The sequence below is a fragment of the Lygodium microphyllum genome, chromosome 28 (genome assembly GCF_053477565.2).
Source record: "Lygodium microphyllum isolate KBCC chromosome 28, Lygodium_microphyllum_v1.1.10, whole genome shotgun sequence".
Lineage (NCBI taxonomy): Eukaryota > Viridiplantae > Streptophyta > Polypodiopsida > Schizaeales > Lygodiaceae > Lygodium > Lygodium microphyllum.
In genome coordinates, this window is record NC_141162.1 from 45,256,543 (window position 1) to 45,283,646 (window position 27,104).

The following is a 27,104-nucleotide window of genomic DNA, read 5'->3' on the forward strand; positions in this document are numbered from 1 at the left end:
ATAAAGAGGATGGGAAACTTGTTTCCTGAGTTTTGCGGAAGAAAAGGGGAGGATGCTCAAATTTTCCTATAGACGCTAGAATTGGGTTCCATCATTCTAATACTTGTAGAACCAACTACCAAGATCCAAATTTTAAAGTTTCAAATTTTGGATAAGTGTAGAAACTTGCTAGATGTCAAAGGTAGTTGAGTCAAAGAAACCCTCTAGCCCCGCCAAAATATAAAGCAATAAAGCAAGATTTTGTAAACTATTTTGAGGAAATTGAGACCCCACAAGAATTGTGGAAAAGGATTGAGCTATGACGAAGGAAACAATATCAAACCATGAAGTGTTTTACCCTAAACTTTGAGAGACTATAAGATCATTTAAACAATGCCTTGGGTAATGGAGAAAGAGAACAAACCATGCTTAAACTAAAGCATTTTGTGGAAAAACTGCAAGGGTATGTAAGGACAAGATTGAAAGTCAAGTAAACAAAAACTTTTGAAGAGGTAGTAAGAATAGTGGTAAAGAAGAAAAGGAAAATTGAGATGTATAGAAAGAGAGATTAGCTGGAGAGGCCTAGAGAAGAGATACCAAGACTAGAATCTTGAAAACCTACCCTAGAAGTCAATGTCCAAAACTACCAAACAATCGCTAAATAGGGAGCTCAACTAGCCCCTCAAGATGAAGACCAATTAGCTTCTGAAATGGAAAATATGAGGCTGGCTACCTTGAGGGATAGGCAATGGGAAAGAGGAGCTACTACACATATTAGCTAGGGATTGTAGGGAGAACTATCAAAAGGAAGTGGTAGAGGGTTTCCAAGAAGACTTCCAACATCTTTCATTTGTGATGAGGTTGGTGACATAAGTCCAAATTGTCCACAACCTAGAAGATGTGGGAGGTGAAATGTATCAACTTTCCAAGAACTTACCCAACACACAAAATGACCATGGGATAGAGATACATAATCCTTCAACCTTAAGAGGTTCTACGTGAAGAAGAACACAAATAGTGCATTGAATTGCATTCTGGGTGCCAACAAAAATGTTGATGTAGCACCTATGATGAACAAGAGGAGAACAATAGAGAGGGATGAGAAAATGACCAAAAAGGTTGGCAAGAGATGGAGAGAAAAGGTAAATGGAGCCCCAAGAGGAACACCAAAGAAAAAGGGAATTCTCTTGCAAGAAAATCTATCTTGTAACATCAACAAGCTTGTTTATCATGTTTCATATGATCACAATGAAGAAAAGAACATCAGGCACAACAAATCTTCATGTAGCATCATGTAGACCTCCCACGGATTTTATAGGATCAACCATATTCTTCAATATCTTCACAAAATCCATCAATAGAACAAAGAAAGCAAAGGAATACACCATCTTTGAATGGAAATTCATCACATAGTATTCATCTTCAATATCTTCATAGTCTTCTCTCTCAATCTCTCATATACAATCACTCTGTTTGAGTAGAATTGGCTATCTCTGACTCTCTCTCTCTCTCTTCATCAATAATACATCATATCCTCACTACAATCTCTCAAAATCACTCTCAATAATCCTTCTTAGGTCGTGGATACCCCTCCCAAGAGGTATGTCTGATATGAAGAGTCACCAGAGCCACTATAGTGTCCTTTCATAGCTCACTACTGTCACTTCACTCTAGTCTTCACTTGAGTCATCAGCAGCTACTTCTTTCACTTCTTTTAGCTCTTTTGCACTTGTATTCACCTCTTTCCAAGGCTAGAAAACTTTCCCAAGCTACACTCTCATCCATCAGAACACATACAGAAACATACAGAACAGTCTACAGAACAGTACTAGAACAGCTACAGTACAGAACAGAACAGAACAGAAACAGAAGCTCTACAGAAGACCTACATAAGGTTACAGAAGGTCATCAAAACCACATAACTCATACTTAAACCATTCCAAACTCTCAAAAACTATTCAATAAACTTTCACAAGATCTCAATCTTCATCAATCAATACTCCATCCCTCCTTACAGAAGACAATCAAAACAAAACAGACCAAAACAGAACAAAACAGAAGGTATACAGAACCAATCAGAACATCACAGAACCACTAATAAACATCATGAACTTCCAAAACACAATCAATATCATCCAAAACACTCTCAAACCACTTCCAAACCAATCAATCATCTCATAAAATCAACCATTCAGCTCTCAAAAACAACAAAAATCAGCCAAAAAACAAGTCATTTCAACACTCAACATATCCCCACACTTAATAAGGAAGCGTCCTCGCGACCCAGGAAAAAGGGAATACAAGTGCATTTAAAATCGTAACTTTGATCTTCAATGATCTTCTAAAAAAGAATCCATCCACCACGACCCCAACTTATAACCTGTTTCTAATATAAAAATACAAAGAAAGGAAAACCCTTTATACATTAACACCGCTTAGCAAACTAAAAATCTCAACAAATTGGTAAAGGATATAAGAGTTTGCTTCTTCTTCATCAGCATCAACTTCAATTCTGCAACCACGACCCCATCACCACAAATCTCCAAAATGTAGCTCGTACACGAAATCCAATCCAATAGAAAACCACCACGTTCGTTTGATATAAATGAACTCACAACACAAACACTAATACACAACACAACCATCTGAATGACTCCTTCAAAAAGAAAGATTTTCATTTGAAATCTTCCACCATACATTGGAAAGGTATCAATGAAGATGATCCCTCTTAAAAGATTGATGTTGTCGGAAACGATCCATAGACAAGGATTCATCTACAAAGTTTTTGGGAGGATTTTGAAAAAACTGAAGACAGCACATCCTTTCCAACAGGACCAAGTATCTGCTAGGCAAACAAAGGGCATGAAAATACAATATCTCCAGCTGCTGGGAATCAATACTCACATTGACATTCATGCACAACTTTGGAATAGGCTTGGAATCATTATGAGAGTGTCTATGCATATACGCCAGGTACCAAGCAAAGTGAGCACTTAATCTCACTGAAGGATCTGCAAACTGTGAATACTGCTGAGCAAAATGAACATAGTTCTGATAAGCTCTGTCCATTCTCCTGGAATTACTGGCCAATTGATCTGAGGTCTTGTAAGGCAATCATCCGAACTCCATCCCCTGCTTCTGGAAATCTGATTATCAAACCCGTCACAGTCACTAACCAACTGAGGTGGTTGAGATATAGAAGTGTTAGAAGAGGGTAGTGGAATAATGAAGAGTGGATGAAGGGAGGGATAGGAAAAATCATAAAAGGAAGAAAATGTTAAAGAAGGAGTGGCAGAAATTTGTAGGGAATCACTAAGGAAGGGTGTTAACTGATAAATAGGAAATGCGGAGGGTACATGAATGGAGGGAGAATGACAGGGCGAAAAATGGCAAAATACCCTATCCTCAATAAAGGAGCAGTATGTAAAAATGGGAATTTGAGGGAAAGATGAAGGTTGGAAAAGAAGGGGTAAAATAGTTGTGGAATTAGATTGACAAAGGGAAAGATATATAGCATATCGGTGAGCCATTTGTTGGTAATAGAGGAGGGTAGGAACAGAAGGTCCCAAGAGAGATCGTCTATGATAGGCATCAAAGAAGGTAGCATCAAATGGATTATGTTTTGAAAGATAGGCTAAGAGATCCATCCTCAGTTGATTAGTACTCTGGGCAAAGGTAGGAGCTGTGTTTTGTCTTTGATTTAGGACCACAGAATCAATCATGGAATGCCACGAATTATCATGGCAATCAGCCACTTTGGAGGAATAACTCTGGAACATGTCAGCTATGTGCAACTCGAAATGGTTGACATACAAAACAGCCTGTAAGACCACATCCCCCACATACCATGCCATATCCACCTCATCTGGAATTAACAAGTCTCCTCGTAGATACATGTAGGACATCAACATGGTATCTGGCATGACAGAATCTTCAAACACCATCCTGACTACCTCTATCAACAACTCAGCAGACCAAGCCCCACTCCAGCCATCCTCTGGAAGAGGTAAATCCATCGTGGAAAGCTTCATATGGAAAACCAACTTCTGTAAGTAGTAGTGGACAAAGAAAGAATGGTCTGGGGAGACATATTCCTGAAACTGCTCAAAGGTAGACCATAATAAGTCCATTCGGGACTGCAATCTTTCCACTTTATCTTGGAATAGAGGGCATAAAGTAGCCTGTCTCTGAAGAGCAGCCAAGTCCTGTTGTGAAAGAGAAGGAATCAAGGGAACATTAGGGCTTGGAGGAACAGAGCGGGACTTTGCAAGTTGATCTTGCAACTGTTGGATTTGGGAGGCTTGGTTTGCCACTGTGTCATTAGCAATCTGTAAAGCTGAAAGTTTGTCATCTAAGATAGCTTGGAACTCCTGTGCTTCTCCGGACATCCTCTCCTTTTCCTTTGAAAGGCTAGTAACCTGTGATTGAGCCTCTAGTAACTGGATCTTCAAAGAAGAGATCTCATCGCTTTGGGTGGCAACCAGTTGGGTTTGTTGTTCCATTTGCTTAAATAAATCTGCTAGGGTATCCTTAACAGAAGCTAACTCAGATGTTGCCTTATGCAACTGGTCCTTAGACTGCATGAGCTCTTCATAAAAAGACGTGTACAGCTGTTGAACACAGGCTGTCACTGACAACTCAATGGAACTTTGAATATCTTTACAGAGGAAAGGAATTGCATCTCCTGAGACTAGACTGTTCAGGGAGGGAACTGATATGTCCAATGATCCTTCGCGATGTGCACTGAATAGGTTATTACAAGTGAGATACCCAGGGAGTTCACTGCCAGAGGTAGCAGGGATAGGTACTGAAGGAAGTACTGAAGGAGCTTTATCCGCTACCCTCTTCAAGCATTTGCACTGTATGACCAGGGGAGGCGAAGAATCATCATCCTCTATATCAATAGGTTCTGACTCATCTGAAGGTGGAGGAGGAGATACGGGATCTGATGGAGGAGGTGGAGGCACAGTCTTCTGTAAACCTGAATAGGTCAAGAAGGTAGACAAATATGATCCATATGTGACATTGGTAACATTACCCCTGGTGACTTTGACGAAATGCTGATCCATTTTAGTGAGGAGGTAAGTGCTCCAATCAATAGCAACTCCTTTTAACACCATCCTGGAAGCTGTAAAAAGCTCTTTGGACAAATATTGGGATGGCGTTTTGGCAGGTATAAACCTGTCTTGGAGAAACTGACAGATCGTCTTCCATATGGGATCAGTGATCATAGAAAAGAAAACTCTTGAAGAGTTTATCACCTTCTTAACATCGAGGATTTCCCTTGTCTGCTTTTGCAATAGCTTCAGAATCTCGTCATTAGAGAAGATCTGACGAGTGGTCACAAAAGGTTCACCTTTGGAGGGTAGAGACAGAGCCTTCCCTAAGCCTCGAGGTGTCAAAGTCATAGAAATTCCCTGGACTAGTCCTGTCTTCTTGTTGTAGGAGGCCAGAAACTCATCACATAACGACGGATCCTCTGGAAGCAATGGAAAGGAAGTAGCCACAAAAGCAGCGAGTCCCGCCTTCGTGAGAGGCTCAAAAGTAAGTAGGGAAGAGTAATCCCTACTAACTAGTGGGACGTACTGGATAGGGGGAGGAGCATGAGAAGGCGCCATTCAGATGGTTACACACACACCATAAACACAAACAATCAAGGAGAATGCCTGCAAAGCAACAGACAAAAAAAACCAAGGATAAGAGAATAACCAAACAAGGAAACGTGACTCGACCAACTAACCCCAAGCAAACCATATCCTAGAAAAAATTCGACATGACCTTGAGACATATGCGATCGAAAGCTTCATGCGATGCATGAGACAAACACCCTGAATCCCGTATCAGGCAATAAAAGAAAAACTGCAGACCGTACCCGTAACCGTAGCAAAGATAGTAAACCAAAACAATACCACATCCGACACATATCAAGACTACATCGTTGATAGACCAATGTTTGACTAGGGAAATAACTCTAATGACTGCGCATACCCATCCCACGAAACGGTTCATTAAAAAGGGGAATTAAGTGTAGTGAGGGGGAAATTAATTTAATGAAGGGGTTATTTTAATAAATTATTAAAAATGGGTGAATTTTTATTAGGTGATAAACCTTAGCAAGAAAACGGCGGTTCCTTATTATAAATTAAATTACCAATTATTAGGTGAAGCGGTGCATTAATTCGAATCCCGGACTTCGATACCCGACGGGGTCTCTAAATGCAAGTTCATTGATTACAAATTAAGGTGATGTGGAGCGCTTTTTTGCCAGCGCGTGCTCATGTGACGGCTGGTTCATTTTAATTAAAATTTAAAGTGCATCTGTAGCACACGTCGCGCGTGCTAAGTGAACGGCTGGTTAATTTTAATTAAAAAGGATGTGTGTGTATAGCGCGAATGCGCGTGGAACTGTGGGTAAAGAAAGAGTTCATTTTAAGAATTAATATGTGATTAAGGGGAAAATGAAAATAAATAAAGCCCATAAAATAAATACCTGGAAGGGGTGTGTATGTAATGCAGAAATGTGCACGGAAGAGTCCCCTAAAAGAAGTGAATCCAGTAAAGGAAAAGTAAAGACCACTAGCGAAACAACAAAGACAACACCTTAGTGGATGGGTTGATTTGTTTTTTGGTTGGTTGTTTAATTTTTGTAATTTGGGATTATTTATGGTGGTTGTTTTGTTTGTGTGGTTGTTATGTGTTGTGGATGTGTTTTGTTGTTTTTGGTTTGTGTAGTTTGTTTTTTGTTTTTGTTTTTTTTTTAAATAAGAATAAAAATAATAATAGGGAAATCAAGATATATAACACATGAATATGGAGGAAATATCCACAATGGATTGGATGCAAATAAAATAGAGAGTGTTAAGGGAAATTTCCGTTTATTGGTTTATTGGTTTTTTTTTTTGTTCTTTTTAAACAATAGGAGTACCATGTATGATAATATTTTAAAGTGAAAAATAAATGAAAATTTGTCAAGGGGGGTGAGGAAAATTTGGTATAATTTTTTAGAAGTTTTTTGAGAATTTTTTACTATTTTTAAATAAATTTTCTTCATTTGTTGGGAATTTGGGAGATAAATTGGGAAATTTTTAATTTTCAGAAATTTTGGGGTTGGAAATTTCCAGCGGGCAATTTTCCAAAAATTGGCAAAAAGTGAAGGGAATTTTTAGAAATTTTTCTGAATTTTTATGATGTGAAAATTTAAATCAAATAAATCAGCTTAGTCTGGTAAGTAAGTTGAAAGTAAGTGAGTTAAGTCCTGTTAGTCTGTGTAAGTCATGTTAGTCTGACTAAGTCAAGTCAGGTTAGTCAGAGGGAATTAGGTTAGTCTAGGTGAAGTTAGATAAGTCAGTTAGGGGGACTAAGTCAATGGAGACTAACCTAAAGGGGTTAGTTAACCTAAGTTGGGTTAGGGTTAGGGTTAGGGTTAGGGGTGAAGTTAGTTAACCTAACTAGGGTTAGTGAGGGGGGTTAGGGTTAAGTTAGTTAACCTAACTAGGGTTAGTGAGGGGGGGGTTAGGGTTAAGTTAGTTAACCTAACTAGGGTTAGTGAGGGGGGGTTAGGGTTAGGGTTAATTTAGTTAACCTAACTAAGGTTAGTGAGGGGGGGTTAGGGTTAAGTTAGTTAACCTAACTAGGGTTAGTGAGGGGGGTTAGGGTTAATGGGGTAGGTTAGGTTAGTTAACCTAAGTTGGGTTAGTAGTAACCAACTAATGTTAATTAACATAACTAATGTTAGGTTAGCAGTTAGGTTAGGCTAACTAACCATGGTTAGTTAGGGTGGAGGTGGAGGTGGAAGAGGAGGAGGAAGCGGCGGATGTGGCAGGGCGGGTCGACGGCGTCCTACGTTGTGGCAGCTCATGGCGGTTTGCGACGGACGAGCGTGGGCTCCAGGCGGCGGCGCGCTGCTCCACGGCGACGGGGCGCGTTTCCAGGCGGCGAGCACGTCTCCAGGCGGCGGGCGCGGAGCGGGCAGGAGACGGGGGAGGGAGGAGAGGTTGGGGAAGGAAGGAGTAAGGAGGAAGGCCGTCAGGAGGGGAGGGGAGAAGGAGGAGGGAGGAAAGAAGGAGGGGTGGAGGTGGAGGAGGCGTGGGAGAGAAGGAGGATAAAGGAGGAGGGGGAAGAGGAGAAGGCGGGGGAGGAGGAAGGAGGTAGAGGAGGGGAGGAGGTACGCAAGAAGAGGGAGAGGAAGGGGGGGAGACGGTTAGGAAAGGGAGGGGTGGGGGTAGGTTAGGGGTGGGCAGGGGGTGGGGGGATAAGGGCACCCACGGGGGGTGCCCAAGAGGGGTGGGATAGAGTAGGATTATGGGCAGGGTAGAGTAGGGGATACCCAGGGAAGGGTAGGGGTGGGGGAAATAGAAATGGGCGGGGTAGGGGCCCAAGAGGGACGCATACCCCCGTCTCGCGCACGTGCGCGGGGCGGGGTAAAAAAATTTGCCGTGACGGAATTGAAATGGCGCCGGGATGACGGTACCGGTCATGCAGACACGACCAGGGCGCGTGGAGACGCGTAAAATCGAAAAAGGACACGTTCACGCGCAAGACGGAGTGCGTGAAAACACGTAAAATTAAAGAAAAATTAATATCTCCCAATCCGGACGTCAAAACGAAATGGCGTAAAAACAAAAAGTGGGCAGGACGACAGGGGGAAAACAAGGAAAATATATGACGGAGGTTTCAGGGGGGAGAAAGAGCGGTCACGTGCAAAAACACAAAAAGCGTATCAAAAAATGCAAATAAAAAATTAATAGCGAGAGATCCGTGCATCGGAATGAGGTGCAGGAAAAAAAAACTGTGCAGAAAGACGTGCCCGACAATCCTATCACATCAAAACATAATTACGACTGAGATAAGACGCGTTCACATGGAAAAAATCAAAAAACAAATCAAAAAATGGGATCAGAAATTAATATCGGAAGAACCTTTCGCCAGAATAACATGCAGTAAGAAGGAAAAATGTCTGCAGGAAGGAATGGCACAAGATAGTCATGTTAAACCGCAGTTTCAGTGGAAGTAGGAGGGGTTCACATGCAAAAAACTCCAAAAATACTCCTGAAAACTGATTTAAAAATTAATACGTAAAAATCCGAAAGTAAAAAAAGGGTGGAGGAAAAAGGAAAAAGGCGGGGGAAGGCACAGGGGACACGGCTATCAAATCAAATTGGAATTCCGATGCAAACAGGGCAGGTTCACATGGAAAAATGTCAAAAATACGCACGAAAAAGGTCGTAAAAACCCGAAAAATTAATAATGGACAAACCGTGTATTGGAATGACACAGAATAAAAAGGAAAAATGTCAGGGGAAAAGTGGTTGTCAGGGCTAGGACGTCAGATCATAGTTCCGAAACAAGAAAAGCACGTTCACATGGAAAACCAGCGAATTTGCGCAAAATGTGTCAAAAATTAATAATACAAAAACCGTGCACCGGAACAGGGGTAGGTAACAAGGAAAAATGGGCCGTTCAAAGAAAGGAACAGGGCTATAAGGTTGGATTTGGACTTCGGTGAACGTAGGGTGCATTCACATGGCAGGACCTCAAAATCAGGAAAGGAAGGAAAACTGCAAGGGAACAGCCCCAAGGGGGAGTAAAACATAAACGGGTGGGTGGGAAGGGACCCTAGCAGGGTAAGAGCAAGTCATGGCATACATGCATGAACAGGTTAAGGCATATACAGAGGGGTATACAAGGTAGACGTGCAGGGACGCGTCCCCACACTTAAAACCGCAACGGATAGGGTTAACCGAGCAACAGGGACCTAGAACCACGCCACAGACCATCCACTAACGTCCCCACACTTAAAACATGACCGTCACTGAGAAACCAAAGTGGGAGGGTTAGAAAAACTTGGCCCATTTTGTCAAGAAGCAAGGTTGAGTGTCGATGGCACGTCCAGTGTTGTTGTCGACTGCAGGAGGTACCAAGGCATCTTTACAGCACACGTCCGTCATGGCAGGGACCATGCGGCAGCACCCAAGGAAGTAGCTGATGGAAGGAATCACATGAAATTTATCGATGATGAGGGATATTGCACTCCACTCACAATCACTCAAATGAAATGAAAGAATAGTCACTCGCCCCATGACTAATATCACTCGAGGAAGAATGATTGAAACCCATATCGCATACCCGGTTTAGAAATCGACAAGGGGGAATGGTGCAGAAGGAGTATGCCAGGGTGCACATGTGATGGTGCATTAGTGAGTCCAACCCGTCTGGCATAGGTGCAAGAAGAAAGGCAAGGGAGCCGTACAGTGCAGTGGATAGAACAGGGTGATGTGTCTTGTGATGAGGGCAAAGACCCATCCCGTGGGTGCACAGGGAAACTGGAACATACCAAACTCCAAGTGTCGTAACGTCCCTCAATCTCACCTCTCGGTAATTGATTGAAGAAACTCCAGTCACACTCATCCCACCCTCTGTCTCACTCTCTGTTGATAGTTACAAAAGGGCAGCCTTTTCCTGAAACCCATTGATGTAATCCTCACAGTCACTTGTGCAAAGGTTGTATGCCTTGTGCGCATTGGATGGTGCAACGGTGCATCCCGCCCTGTGCCGACATACGGTGCGAGAAGGAAAGCCAGGGAGCCTTATGGTGCAGTGCACAGAAACAAATTGTGCTTTGTGCATTGAGAGGCCCATCCCGTGCGTGCAACACTTCATTCACACTTCTCACCTCTCATTTGATTTGAAGGGAAAAGACTGGTCTCTCGGCCCACCCTCTGTCTCACGCTCTGTTGATAGATACAGGAGGGCAACCATACTCACTTCCCCATCCGGTTAGGATGAAAGCTCACGTCACTTGATTGTTGGTTGATGAAGATCGCGTCATCAATTGCTGAAGAGGCGTACCCAGGGAGGTAGCCATCAAATCGAATGTTGTATTGGACAGGAATATGTCGTCTGCTAGAGGACAGGTAGTCACTTTGCAGAGAGACCCAGGACACAGCGTACCAAGGGAGGTAGCGTCGGAATTGGATCCGAGGGATATCAATCAATGAATCCACTTTTTGGACTGTTGGGTGTTGCCACCTTTTCCACAGCCAGCTTCTCGCCCAAGGGTGTTTACCACCTTTTCTTGGAACGAGGCCTGCTATGACAGGGAATTGCTTCCTTTTCTCTCATAACAGTTTTGTTTTTTCTTTTTTTGTTCTTCTGTTTTGTTTTTTTTTTTTAATAAAAATTCCCGAGGGTGTTTCCACCTTTTCTCGAAGAATAGGTCGGTATGACAAGGACCTAAGTCCTTTTCTCCCAAGACCGATATGTTTTTTTTTTCTTTTTTTTTCTTTCTTTCTTTTTTTTTTCTTCAAATTGAGCAAGGGAATAGTAGAAAGACCATTTTTCAAGACCAACCTCGCCACTGTTGCTGGTGGAAAATAGAGGATAAGAGATCAAGGCTGGAAGGGGGGTTTGAGGGGACAGAGGATTGCGTCCACTTCATCAGGAGTGACTGAAGAACGGCTATCAGGAGTAGCATCATAAGAAGTACAATACCGTGCCAACGAGGGAAAGGATCAAGTGACCGTAATTGTCAAGATCCCCAAGGAGGGAAGTACTTCTTCAGGTGATATCCATTAATCAGAAAGGGATCATCAGAGGCATCAACGGTCTGCACTTGGACAGAGCCATTAGGGTTGACGGCAAGTACCTTATAGGGGCCCATCCACTGCTGCTAGAGCTTGCCAAGAAACTTACCAAATCGTGAATCATAGGCTAGGACCAAATCACCTTCTTTGAACTCCTTGTGCTTGATGAAGCTATCATGGTAAGCCTTACGTCGAGCTTGCGTGGCTTCCATACACTGGAGAGCCATCCTACGAATTTCGTACAAACATTCCAAGTGCAGGAGACGGCGTTGCAGTGAATCATCGTTCCCCAAACGCTCTTTGATAGTCACTCTCAAAGAGGGTAGTTCCAATTCAACAGGAAAAACAGCTTCTGTACCATACACCAGCTAGAAAGGTGTATGTCCTGTTGCTGCTTTATGGGAGGTTCTATACGCCCAGAGGGCCTCTGTAAGTCGATCGTCCCAATCACGACGATGTGCGGCAATTGTTCTTGTCAGAATTGAGCAAAGGATGGGATTCGTGACTTCGACTTGGCTGTTGGCTCTGGGGTAATAAGGCAGTAATCATAGGCATCCTTATGAATGGTAGGCTACCAGTAACCTGCTAGCAAAGCCTTCCTGGCTATAGCTTCTCCTGCAAAGTGACCTCCACATGGCTCGTCATGGCAAGCCTTTAGAACAATCCCAATCTATTCTCCTGCGACACATCTTCTAAGCACTTCATCTTTGCATTTCTTGTACAGTGCATCGCCTAGCAGGGTGTAGGGGGCTGATTCTAGCATAAGCTTCTTCCTTTCCCGACTAGAAATGCCAGGAGGATACTGTTGGGTTGCCAGAAGATTGGTAATGTCTGCATACCGGGGAGTTACAGTTTCTACCAAGAATAGGGAAGCATCAGGGAGGTCTGGATCATCCTGCTCCTCGTCTGCAGTTTGTGGGATACGCGACAGATGATCAGTCAAAACATGGGAACGACCAGGCTTAGTAATCACCTCAAAGTCGAACTCCTGAAATAGAAGGAGCCATCTCATCATTCGTCCTTTCACATCCGCTTTGTTCATCAAGAAGGACAGGGCCTCATGATCCACATAAAATTTAAAGTGGGTAGATAGGAGGTAGTGGCAAAACTTCTAGGGCAAACACCATTGCCAAGTACTCCAGCTCTGTCACTGTATAGTTCCGTTTCCTATCAGTGACTTTTCGGCTTGCGTAATAGATCGGTTGATCCAACTTCGAGGAGCCCTTCTGGCAGAGGACAGCACCTAAGCCTTCAATAGATGCATCCGTGTGTACATGGAACTCTTTCGTCCAATCAGGAGGTTGCAGAATGGGTGCCTCTATCAGACATTGCTTCAGAGTGTGGAAGGCTTTGTCACATTCTTCCGTCCAAGTAAACTCTGCATCTTTCCTCAGAAGCTTGTGCAAGGAGGTTGCCTTTGTTGCAAAATGGGCTATGAACCTTCTGTAGTAACCCACATGGCCTAAGAATCCCCTCAACTGTTTGAGGTTGGTGGGTGCTGTCAGAGCTGCGATCTTTTCAATCTTTGCAAGGTCTGTTGATATCCCTTGTGCAGAGACAATGTGGCCCAACAGAACTCCAGAAGAGACCCCAAAGATGCATTTGTCGGGGTTGAGGGAAATCCCATACTCCCGGCATCGGTCAAAGCATTGCTCCAGGTGCTCCCAATGTTCACGGATCAAACTATAAACACAGAAGTCATCCAAATATACCTCAATAAAGTCGTGGAGATAATTCTGAAATGCGGCCATCATGACTCGTTGGAAAGTAGCAGGGGCATTGCAAAGCCCAAACGGCATCACTCGGTAAGCGTAGGTCCCCCATTCTGTGGTGAAGGTTGTTTTGGATTGGTCTTCTTTTGCAATTTGGACTTGGTTGTATCCGCTGAATCCATCCAAAAGGGAATAAAGCTCATGTCCTGCCACTGTGTCCAACAGTTGGTCTGTGAAAGGCATAGGAAAGTGATCCTTCTTTGTCTTGGAATTAAGCTTTCGAAAATCCACACATATTCGCAATTTTCCATTATTCTTGGGTACAACCACGATGGGTGAAACCCATTCACTATTTGCCACTGGATAGATGAACTCGGCTTCCAAAAGCTTCAGCAGCTCCGCTTTCACCAATGTGGAATAATTCGGGTTCATTCGCCTCTGTCGTTGCCGTACTGGCTTGGCATCAAGCTCCAAGTCAATTTGATGTTGTTATAGTGTGGGATCAATCCCCTTTAGGTCTTTGTAAGACCATGCAAACACGTCCAAATTCTCTTTCAACAAGTTGTACAAGGTTGACAACTCCTCTTCTGGGAGACTGCTACCCACCTTCAAGTGGCGTTCAGTGCCTTCTACATCCACAAAGGTTAACTGCCTTTCACCTTCTACTTCACGGATGAAGGTCCCACGGACTGCTTCTGGATACAGATCTGACTCCTTCAAGGGAGTGGTATCCTCTTCTGATGTCCCACTAGAACTAACTTCTTCTTTTGGTGGAGACTTAGGTTGCTCCTTGAGATGTTGAAATGGGATAAGAGCTGTTTCGGGTTTGGTTTCAAAACTAATTACCTCTTGGCTTGAAGACTCCTCTTCTGAAGATGACACATCCAAGAACGTCACATAACAGGGACCCTCTGATGCCTGTTGGGTTGGTGGGATTGGTGCTTGTTGGCACGGTGCATCATCATCATCTTTCTTTGGCAAGGATGGGTTAGGACGGCATGAGCCACTGCTAAAAGACGGCTTGTTCTTCTTAACCCACGTCTTATAAGAATTTTGTATATAAGAAGATCCATTTACCAGACCAAATGGTACCATCACCATTTTGTCTCGTAGCATGAGCTCGTCTGTTTCTGATGCTTCTAGAACTTCTTCTTCAAATGTATCCTCTTCAGGTGGGATAGACTCTTCCGTTTCACTTTCATAATCTTCTTCGTCCATATCATATCCATCCTCTTCTGTCTCTGTCTCTGTCTCTGCTTCTGCTTTTGCTTCTGTTTCTGTCTCTGCTTCTGTTTCTGTCTCTGCTTCTGTCTCTGCTTCTGTTTCTGTCTCTGCTTCTGTAGGAGCTCTGTAACAGAAGAACAGATTTTCTATTTTCTCTTCTGTCTCGGTCTCTGTTATGGCCATGTAACAGGGAGAGCAGTACATCCGTGCTTCTATCTCACTGTCACAAGTGATTTCAGAAGTCATTCCTGGTTCAGGAAGGAAGTATTCACCCATTGATAATGGCTTGGCATATTTTGGAAGTCGGCCTACAGTATCCACTGTTAAGGAACGTGCCACTGTTTTCTTGGGAAGGATCTGTTTGACAGCATCTTCGTCTGCTGATGTTCCATTTGTAGCCTCATTAGGGGAGTCAGAAGATAATTCCAAGGAGGTGGATCCATGTCCTTTTTGAGAACCATATAGCTTCAGCACCACTTTGTTGGGCCCTCTACCCAAGGTCAAAGTTCCTTTGAACCAATCCGTCCTTGCTCGGGCTTCAAAAAGCCATGGTCTGCCCAGTAACAGAGGATAGGATGTACCATAAGAGTTTGGCTTCACCACGAGATAGGTTAGCCAATAATCTTTTCCAGCCACTGTAGTCTTCACATATGGGAGAATGCCCAAAGGCTTGATTCTACTCTGAGTCGCCAGTATGATGAGCCATTGGGTGGGTTGCACACCTTGTAGGCCTAAATCCTTCATTGTCACATCCGTCATAATGTTCACTGATGAACCACCATCAATCAGTGCATTTGCAATAAAGCAGCCTTCAATCCACACGCCAGTCTCTGGAGTACCCGGATTTAGGAAAGCATTAGCCACATCCACTTCTTTTACAGGCTCTAGAGCCTTGTTGGACTTTGTTGCTGTTGAGGGAGCAATCCTTAAACCACGTCTTCTTGTCAGTATACTTTTGAACCTTTTTCGGCAACTGGGAGACAACATTAATAATTGTCGGAATGTAAGGTTTGGTTTAAAGGTATCTAGATCTCTGACCAGATCGTATTCCTTAATAGGATCCACTGGCTTCTCTAACCGATTAGGGAATGGGGCAACACCCATTCTCATTTTCCCTCTTTCTTCCAACAAAGGAATTACAAGAACTTCTTCTGCCACTTGTGGCACTTCCTCCTCTTCTGTATCCTGGACCTCTGGTCCTGTCTCTGTAACTGTCTTTGTAACTCTTTGTGGCACTGTAGTGCTCTGTATGGTACTGTTAGGCTCTATTCTGTTATGCTCTTCTGGTGGAAGATTGAACTTCACTGTTCTGACAGGAGGGTTATTTTCTTTCTGGATAGGTGGTTCCTTCTGCTTTGCACGCGTAATGGCAGCAACTTCCAATTCCACCAAATTGGAGGTAGGCTCTTGGGCCTTGGCCGGACTATCAGTAGCACTATTTTTCACTGGGGCTGGGCTTGGACAGTCTTTTGCAGTGTGGCCTTCTCCTTTGCATCGACTGCACAAGGGCTTGTAATCCACTGACCTTCGAGGATTTGGACAGTTTGGTGAGATGTGTCCCTTTTCTCCGCATCTGTAACATTTCACTTTTGATCTCTGACCACCGCCAGACTGTCTTCCTCTGTAACTTTAAGAGGAAAATCTTCTGGGTCCGAAATTAGGACCAAACTCTCTAGGCTTGGGTCCAATATCTTGTGTTGTCATTTTGGATTCCAACAAGTTGAATCTTGCGTCTTCTTCCTTCCTTCTCCTATCATGCATCTCCTTCAGAGAGCAAATGTCCTCTGTATGGTTCTTTCGCAAACAGTAGGAACAGAAGGCCCCAGGAATAGTTGGTTTTCGTGTACATTCAGTGGCTAAATGGCCTGCTTGATGACACTTACCACACCAAGTATTTGACCGCATTACATCTCTTCCTGCTCCTGCAACATTGGATATGCTAGTGGTATTCACTTTCAACGTCTGTAGTTGCTCTGTAATCACATCCATCAACTCCTTTTTGATGTTTGCAACTGAGTTGGATAAGTAATCCTTTAATCTTTCTCCTCCGGAGGTACTGGCAAGAGAGTTTTGAGGATTCTCTATAATCACTGCATAAACGGGTTGGGCTGGTACAGAGGGGTCTCTGTTCTGGTTCTAATTCAGAGCTCCTGTTTGAACTATTGACTGTTGGCTCCAGTTGGTAGGGTTCCATTGTTGCTGCTGATTTGGCATTGAGGAAATTGGTTGGGACCATTGTTGTTGAGGTTGAACCACCATTTGAGGCACGGATTGTGGCCACTGTGGATTTGGTGCATTGTACTGTGATACCGAGGGCATCTGTTGGTAGGGATAGGGAACAGTCCCTGGAACTGCATTTGGTGGATACATCATTCGTGGCATCACAGGAGGTAGGACTCCTCTTCCTGTATTCATTGCCAATCTAGCTTCCACTTCATCGTACAGTCGTGCACCTTCTGTTGCAGCTTGTAGGGTGGCTGGCCTTTGCAGCTCCACAAACTTACGGACTTCTGGTTGTAATCCTCTGAGAAACACCCCCTTCTGAATGCCATCATCTAAATTATGGTTAGTCCATCTCTTCAGGATGGATTCCATTCATGAGACATAAGCTTCGACTCTTTCTCTAGAAGACTGACTTAGGTTCATAAATTCCTCTTTTATCCGCTCTTCAAAACCTTCACGCCTGAATTTAGTGAGGAAGGCCAACTTGAGGTCGTTCCATGTGCCAAAAGTTCCTGCTGCTTGTCTCTCATACCATTGAAACGCCGCGCACTTGAAAGTGGCGGGGAATATTGCTAGCCAATGCTCAGGGGTTCTGGCATTGTTAGCCACACACGCTACCATAAACTCTGCTACATGAAGATCAGGGTCTTCATTGTACTCTCCCTTAAAGACTGGCAATGGGACTACATTCGCTGGCCTGTCATCAATATTTCCAAGACGGATTTGGCTTGGAAGTGGACCTCCAGCAGGAGGTGGAAGGGCTTGATGTCCCATTGGGACTTCTGTAAAGAGTTCCGCAAGGGCGTCAAAGGCGGCTTCTGTTGCAAGCTCGTTCTCAGCCTTGATTTTTGCTTTCTCTCTTCTCACGTATCTCTGGACTCGTTCTAACGCTTGCCTCTTTATTGCGTCATTCATCAGGGGGTTGGCTCCATTATGTTGTTAGTGCTCCACAGAGGGTTAACAGAAGGCTTCAGTCCCTAGAGGACTCTCTTGCCAACATTTCTTCTACTTCTTTCTTTTCAATGTCCCTGAATTCTGCTTTCATGCCACTGCACAGAGGAAGGTATTTGGTTCTGAAAGTGTCAAAATGCATACGTCTGAGCATTGTGGTGGTGCCATCATCATAGTAATGCCAACTTCTGATGGTTTCAACAGTGTATGTTGTGAAAAACACTCTGTCTACCAACTTCCAGTGGGTTGCTAATTGAACAAACAGAAGATTATCAGTACACCAAGCATCCCATGTATCTTGCTGTTGAGCATCCACGAACAAATTCCAACTCTTTTCCTTCTTGTCTTTGTGAACCTCTACAGACCAAGACTCCTGAAGCTTCTTCACAATCTCCCACTTGATGGTGTCTGGAAACTTCTTAATGAATGCCAAATCTTTCATGGATGGTCATTCTCTCAGTTTCTGCTCTTCAGTTTGTTCCCAAACAGTTTGCTACCAAGATGCAAGTTTCTGCTGCTTCAATAGGAAGAGGAAACTGTCCACCACATAAAGCATGCATCATGATGGTGATGTGTTTCCGCCATTGTGGGATGAACTTCTTGTGGAAAGTGGCTTTGATTATGAGGAATTCCAACTCTTCAGTGGAAGAAGGAACTTTACAAACATCCATTGAATTCTTCTATTCTTGGCAATGCCATTTTTTTCATTTTCAGCCTCTTCTGGTGCTTGTTGATGGCAAGTTTCCCCGGCTGCGCACCAAAAACATGGAGCCCCAAGAGGAACACCAAAGAAAAAGGGAATTCTCTTGCAAGAAAATCTATCTTGTAACATCAACAAGCTTGTTTATCATGTTTCATATGATCACAATGAAGAAAAGAACATCAGGCACAACAAATCTTCATGCAGCATCATGTAGACCTCCCATAGATTTTATAGGATCAACCATATTCTTCAATATCTTCACAAAATCTATCAATAGAACAAAGAAAGCAAAGGAATACACCATCTTTGAATTGAAATTCATCACATAGTATTCATCTTCAATATCTTCATAGTCTTCTATCTCAATCTCTCATATACATGTAAAATATTACACGGCGCAGCGAACAGAATCTGAGAAAGAGATAGAGAGTACACAACAGATAAGAGGAGAATCAGTAAATTCTTTAACTTCAAACAACTGATACAAAGATGGCTCTGTCCACCCGTGCGCTTCCACTGAGTGAAGCTTAGATGGCGATCTAGACAGAAGATAGGTGAAGAGTTTAAGGCTAGCTGGAACAACAACTCTGACTGGGTGAAAGATTAGTGTAAGATGGCTGCGAAGGGGTTTAGCTTTTATAGCCCGCGAAGGTCGTTAGGTCGGTCTGCTGACCGACCTACCATATGAGCCTCCACTAGTCGGCCAGGGAATATTCCAGGGAATATTCCCTTTACCATCGGGCCGGGGGCGCTGCCCCCGGACCCCCGCCAGGGGGGCCGCTGGCCCCCCTGGGACCCCCCAGCCAGGGGCCGCTTCCGCGGCCCCCGGACCCCACAATAGGGGCCCCTTTTAACTCCCTTACCACGCAACTCAATGCAATGTGCCTCGAGTTGCTACCAGCTTAACCACTCCATCTAACCCAAAGATTAGACCCACAACAGTCACCTTTTTGCCATCCGGTCACATAGACCTCATCTGATATACAAGTCAGGACTCAACCAATGTCCGGGCTCACATTTGGCTTCTCCTCATAATGGGGGCCTTACAACTTTGAGCACCATGGATCATTGGTAGCACCTAATGAGGGTGGGGCATTGATCATATCTAACACCCCCCCTCAATGTCCACCCATAGGTGAACTATCTCCTCGGCCCAATGCCGAGTCTCTGAAGATGAACTTGAAGCAGATCCTTCGTAAGTGCTTTGGTGAAGATATCTGCTCCATTCTCCTCTGTTGGACAGTAGACCAATTCCACTATCCCATCCTCCATCAAATCACGCACATAGTGATACTGGATCTCTATATGTTTGGTGCGTGCATGAAACACTGGATTTTTGGCAATGGCGATGCAACTCTGATTGTCACATCTCAGCACAGTTGGTTCTTCATCCTGCACTCCCATATGCCATAGAATCCTTCTCAACCATACGGCCTCACATGCAGCAAAACAAGCTGCCTTGTACTCTGCTTCGGTAGAAGACAATGCCACTGTTGGTTGCTTCTTACTAATCCAAGAGAAAATTCCTGAACCCAAAGAGAAACAATAACCAGAAACTGACTTCCTGGAATCAATGTCTCCTGCCCAATCTGAGTCACAGTTCCCCACAAGAGAAGTTCCGAAACTGTATGTGATACCATAGTCAAGAGTTTTCTTCAAGTATCTGAGCACCCGCATCCCAGCCTTCCAATGACTCTCATGAGGTTTGTTTGAGAACCTGCTCAAAACACCAACAGCAAAACTGATATCTGGTCTGGTGTTACACAAGTAGATTAGACTGCCGACCAACCTCCTATACCTCCCAATGTCTGCTAGTGCTGATGTATCCTCAACGGATAACTTTACACTCACCTCCATAGGTGTAGCTATCTCCTTGCACTCGGTCATGCCAAATGCCTTCAAGATCTCCCATGCATACTTCTTCTGAGAGATGAAGATCTTTCCTGGCTCTTGCCAGACTTCAATCCCCAAACAATAGTGCAGCAAGCCCAAGTCTGTCATTTCAAACTCAAAACTCAAAGCCTTTCGAGTTTGGTTGATCATATCTTCATAGTCACCTGTAATAAGAAGGTCGTCCACATATAGGACAATCACTACAGACTTTTTACCATCCCTGTAAACATACAAGTTAGCATCTGAGGCACATCTTTTGAAGTTTAGGTTTAAAAAGAACCTATCTATCCGCTGGTACCATGCTCTGGGGGCTTGTTTCAGCCCATACAATGCCTTCTTCAGTTTACACACTTTGTTCTCAGAATGGGGGGCCTCAAACCCTGGTGGCTGAGCCACGTACACCTCCTCCTTGAGGTCACCATTTAAGAACGCTGACTTAACATCCATTTGGTACACTGGCCACTTCTTGTAGGCAGCCACTGCAAGTACCGTGCGAATAGTGGTCATTCTGGCAGTTGGGGCAAATGACTCTTGAAAATCAAACCCTTCAACTTGTGAAAATCCTTGGGCAACCAGTCTAGCTTTGTACTTTTCTAAGGTACCATCAGCCTTGTACTTTACCTTCCAGATCCACTTGGTGCCAATAATCTTCCGCTTTGCTGGCCGATCCACTAGCTCCCAAGTGTCATTCTTCATTATGCTGTCATACTCCGCCTGCATAGCAGCCTTCCATGATGGATCTGCAAGTGCTTCTTCTAAGTCAGTTGGCTCCTTTACTTCTCTCATAATCTCAACCATCAAGGCCATGTTGACTATGTGAGCAGAAGCCCTCCTTTGCTCCTCTATTCTCTGAGACCTCCTTGGTCCGTCTGCCTTCTCCTCAACAGATGCAGGCATAGGATTATTGTGGTCATAGAGCTGCTTCACCCAGCGCGGCAATGGCTTTTCCGGTGGGGTGATGTCAGGTTGGTGAACTTTTTCCTCATCATCTGAAGATGATGCTTCCTCCTCCTTAAGGATAGGGATAGCTCTCGGGACAGGTTCATAGTGGACTACTTCTTCGCTTGATGATAAAGTGGAAGACCTTGCCTTCTCCTCCTCCACTGTATGCGGCTCCTCCTTGAACACCACATCACGGCTCGCGATGATCTTCTTTGCCTCTTGGTCATATAACTTGTAAGCCTTCTGCTCATCACTATAACCCAAGAAGATACATTTTCTGCTTTTTGGTTGTAACTTGTTTCTCTTCTCATCTGGAACATGTGCATAACATTCACATCCAAAAATTCTGAAATGTGAAACAGATGGTTTCTTACCAGTGTAAGCCTCATGAGGTGTTTTTCCCTTGAGAGCCTTTGTGTAGCTCCGATTTAGAATGTAGACTGCAGTATTAACAGCTTCAGCCCAAAAATGGTTAGGCAATCCCTTGCCCTTTAGCATGCATCTTGCCATCTCCACAATGGTACGATTCCTGCGTTCCACAACACCATTCTGCTGAGGTGTGTGAGGCGTCGTCAATTGACGCTTGATCCCTTTGCTCTTGCAAAAGCCTTCAAACTCCTTTGAGTTGAACTCACCACCACCATCTGTTCTAAATTTCTTCACACTTTTCCCTGTTTCATTCTCAACAAGTATTAGCCATTCTTTAAACTTACCAAAAGCTTGAGCCTTATCACGAAGGAAGTACACCCACATCTTCCTACTGTAGTCGTCGACAATCAACATAAAATAAGAAGATCCCCCCAAGGCCTGTGTAGGCATCTTACCACACAAGTCAGCATGCACCAACTCTAGAGGAGCATGTGCTCTATTCTTGCTTTCTTGTGGAAATGCCTTTCTCTGTTGCTTGCCCATCATACAAGCTTCACATGGTTCCTTCAATTCAGTTATTGTAGGTAGGTGAGCAACCATACCTTGCTTTTGCATCTCCTTCAATACTGCAAATCCGATGTGTCCAAACCTTTCATGCCAAAGCTTACTTGTGCCCACTCCAGCGGTGGCTGTAAGAGCACTTAGCTCATACAGGTTGTTCCTCCTTTCTCCTTTGCCAACAATTGTGCCAACACTATCAATAATTTCTGCACCTGTCTTCTTGAACCTTACTTCATGACCAAGATCAGTTATGGCAGCAACTGATAAGAGATTTCTTCTGATTTCGGGAACATACAACACATTTGAAAGCTTTTTGACTTCACCATTTGCAGCAACAAAAGAAATAGTACCTGTGCCCGCAGCAGGGCATTTAGCATCATTTCCAACCGTCACAGTGATGGATTCTTGTAGAGGCCGCATAGAACTGTATAGACCTTTCTTGTTGGTCATGTGACGGGAGGCCCCACTATCCAACACCCAAGAGTCAGTGGTAGATTCTTCTTGCGCCGAGGAGCACACTTCCTCAATGGTCGCCATGAATAATTCCAACTCTGCTTCAGCCGTATTGGCTGTCTCTTTCCCTTTAGTTTTAAGGGTACCATTCTTTTCATCTGCCTTCTTGACACGACAATCTGCAATTGCATGTCCTTTCTTCTTACAGTAGAAGCACTCTCCTTGAAACTTCTTCTTGCCGCCCTTTTTCTTTTTGTCACCATCATTTTTGGTGGAGGAAACACCTTTGCCTTTTGCATTGGCAGAGAATGCAGCATCTCCATTGTTGCTTCCTTCTCGGGCTTTCAGCCTCAACTCCTCCTCCATTAATAATGCACAAAACTCCTCAAAAGTCAAAGCTTGAGGTCTCACCTGAGTATTAAGGGCAGTTACTAGTCCATCAAACTTTTGTGGACAAATCCGAAGACACCTCCGAGCTAGCTCTTCGCTAGTCTTTTGTATCCCAGCGCCAGCCATCTGGTCGCGCAGATTCTTAATCCGAGTGATGAATGCTTCAACCGTCTCTCCTTCAGCAAACTTCTCCGCTGCTAGTTGATTCTCCAAGTTTTGAATCCTTGTTTGGTTTCGTGTTTCATACTGACTCCTTAGTACATTCCAAGCCTCTGACGCTTTGGTTGTATGCTGAATCAGAGTCAAAACACTGTCAGAACAGCTTGTAACTAAGGCACACAATGCATCTGCATTCCTTCGTTTCCAAGCTCGTAGAAGATCTGCATTCGGAGGAATCATCACACTAGGATTTGATGGGTCGGGGGTAGGCTGTGGTTCTGCGTCAGTCCCCAGCACAGTCTCCAGAAGCTCATAAGAATCAAGGATAGTAGTAATTTTGAACTTCCACAAGGTGTAGTTTGTACCATCTAACTTGCCTTCGCTGAAGGTTGGTGGACGAATCCTCAGTGTTTGAATAGCCGGTACAGCAGCACCACCTCCTGCACCGCTTCCTGATGCGCCAGAACTGCTTCCCGGAGTCGACATCGTTTCTCTTTGCTGTTGAAGCCTTTGCCTCTTGCACTCTCTCCGATCTCTAGAGCCCCCTGGGCTCTGATACCATGTAAAATATTACACGGCGCAGCGAACAGAATCTGAGAAAGAGATAGAGAGTACACAACAGATAAGAGGAGAATCAGTAAATTCTTTAACTTCAAACAACTGATACAAAGATGGCTCTGTCCACCCGTGCGCTTCCACTGAGTGAAGCTTAGATGGCGATCTAGACAGAAGATAGGTGAAGAGTTTAAGGCTAGCTGGAACAACAACTCTGACTGGGTGAAAGATTAGTGTAAGATGGCTGCGAAGGGGTTTAGCTTTTATAGCCCGCGAAGGTCGTTAGGTCGGTCTGCTGACCGACCTACCATATGAGCCTCCACTAGTCGGCCAGGGAATATTCCAGGGAATATTCCCTTTACCATCGGGCCGGGGGCGCTGCCCCCGGACCCCCGCCAGGGGGGCCGCTGGCCCCCCTGGGACCCCCCAGCCAGGGGCCGCTTCCGCGGCCCCCGGACCCCACAATAGGGGCCCCTTTTAACTCCCTTACCACGCAACTCAATGCAATGTGCCTCGAGTTGCTACCAGCTTAACCACTCCATCTAACCCAAAGATTAGACCCACAACAGTCACCTTTTTGCCATCCGGTCACATAGACCTCATCTGATATACAAGTCAGGACTCAACCAATGTCCGGGCTCACATTTGGCTTCTCCTCATAATGGGGGCCTTACAACTTTGAGCACCATGGATCATTGGTAGCACCTAATGAGGGTGGGGCATTGATCATATCTAACAATACAATCACTCTGTTTGAGTAGAATTGGCTATCTCTGACTCTCTCTCTCTCTCTTCATCAATAATACATCATATCCTCACTAAAATCTCTCAAAATAACTCTCAATAATCCTTCTTAGGTCATGGATACCCCTCTCAAGAGGTATGTCTGATATGAAGAGTCACCAGAGCCACTACAGTGTCCTTTCATAGCTCACTACTGTCACTTCACTCTAGTCTTCACTTGAGTCGTCAGCAGCTACTTCTTTCACTTCTTTTAGCTCTTTTGCACTTGTATTCACCTCTTTCCAAGGCTAGAAAACTTTCCCAAGCTACACTCTCATCCATTAGAACACATACAGAAACATACAGAACAGTCTACAGAACAGTACCAGAACAGCTACAGTACAGAACAGAACAGAACAGAAACAGAAGCTCTACAGAAGACCTACAGAAGGTTACAGAAGGTCATCAAAACCACATAACTCATACTTAAACCATTCCAAACTCTCAAAAACTATTCAATAAACTTTCACAAGATCTCAATCTTCATCAATCAATACTCAATCCCTCCTTACAGAAGACAATTAGAACAAAACAGACCAAAACAGAACAAAACAGAAGGTATACAGAACCAATCAGAACATCACAAAACCACTAATAAACATCATGAACTTCCAAAACACAATCAATATCATCCAAAACACTCTCAAACCACTTCCAAACCAATCAATCATCTCATAAAATCAACCATTCAGCTCTCAAAAACAACAAAAATCAGCCAAAAAACAAGTCATTTCAACACTCAACAGTGAAATATAATGTTGAGGTACAAAGGGTAAGACCAAAGAGGTTGCAAAGAAAAAAAAATACTAGGACTAGAGCTCTTAATAGGAGATATTATCATGCAGCTAACTTGCCTTCAATTGAGGGGAGGATAAATATGACATCAAAATGACTTGCTTGGGATAAAAACTACCATGTCTTTTGCTCAAGTCATGGAGCTATGTCCAAATATGCAAAGAGAATGGAAGAGGTTGGTTAACTTGAAGGCTAAAGATAAGAAGACAGGAGCAGAGCATCTTGAGTGTAGAGGAGTTTCTTGATATTTATACTATTGTGAATGCTCAATAAAAAGATAAGGACATTGGAGAAGCTTATATAGATAGATGAGCATAGTTGTGTGTCATCACACAAGTTTCTGTTGAGAAGTTTGGTATTAATATGATTAAAGAGTTGGATTTAGATTGTGGTTGGCTAATCATGCTAAAATTATGTGTATAGGAGTCATACAAGACCTTGAGATCAAGGTATATGCTATACCCCATGAATATAAATTGACATGTGATGTTAGCCCAGAATAGGGGCATTTCCTCTAGTTCTAGAAATACCATGGCTTAGAAAGGCAGGATCAATTTAAGATTGGAGCAAAGGCATAATCACTATCTATAACCGACAAGGCTTGCTAAGAAAGTTTGATATGTCAATAGGAAAGCTTATAAAGGAAGAAGATAGTAAGCTGGATGAAAGTGAGCATGAGGACATTGAAATATCTAAAGGAGAACAAGAGGAGGAGGAATCTAAAATGTCTAAGTAGAATCTAGTCAAGATGTATCCTACCCTACAATGGAAATAGAAGAAGATAAAGAGAGAATCCAAATGGTATCCAAGAACCTACTTGACGAAGGCAATGTTGTAGAGCCATTTTGTGAAAGTTATTGTGAATCAAAAATAGAAGATGATGTTATGATTTAATATCCTTGTATATTGATTGAAGATGTTAATTCACATGTTTTTGAGGAGAAATCCTTACATGATAAGGATTAATTCTCTAGAGAAAAAGAGGGAACCGTGGAGAGAAAACAAGTTGATATTGAGAGAGATCTTGTTGAAGGTGATTTTGGACATTGTGAAACAAGAAGCCTAGGTAATATGGATGCTCCCTTTGTAAGTAGCAAAAGTGGGTTATGTAGAAATGTACATAGAGAAGATATGTAGAGATGTGATAGAGAGAGAAGAGACAAACCATATACACTCCCAAAGACTATATCATATTGATCACAATCTACATATATATAGGTGAGAGCTAGTCTAAATAGGGTGAGCTATATATAGCTCCAATACCCCCATTCAAACAAAGGTCTCTAGTTTCGACCACATGGCCATGTTGAATGAGAAGGGCATGCCTTTGTCTTGTTGGGCTAAAGCAACACTTATTGTTGTCTATGTGATGAATAGAACACCTACTATAGGAATACATAAAAAGACACCTTATGAGCCATTTTATGGATATAAGCCTGACATTTGACATTTGAAAGTATTTGATAGTATTTCCTATGTCCATTTTACAAATGAAAAATGGAAGAAACTTGACCCTAAAGTGGTAAAGTGTGTTTTCCTTAGATACTCACATGAAAGGAAGGCATACAAATGCATTATTTTGACTACATGAGAGATATTGTAGCTATGATATTGTGTTTGATGAGTTAGAATCTTGATATGGGGCTAAGTAGGCTACAGTATATATGATGATGATTCATAAGGCACATATGATGCAAATGAATAATAGAGCACTACTTCTATCAATGGATCTACTCAGGATGCATCTAGTAGTGTAAGTCCTTGGACTCGAAGGCTCTACAACCATGGGTCTTCATTCACTAATATGGATTCCTTTCAGTAACTTCATGG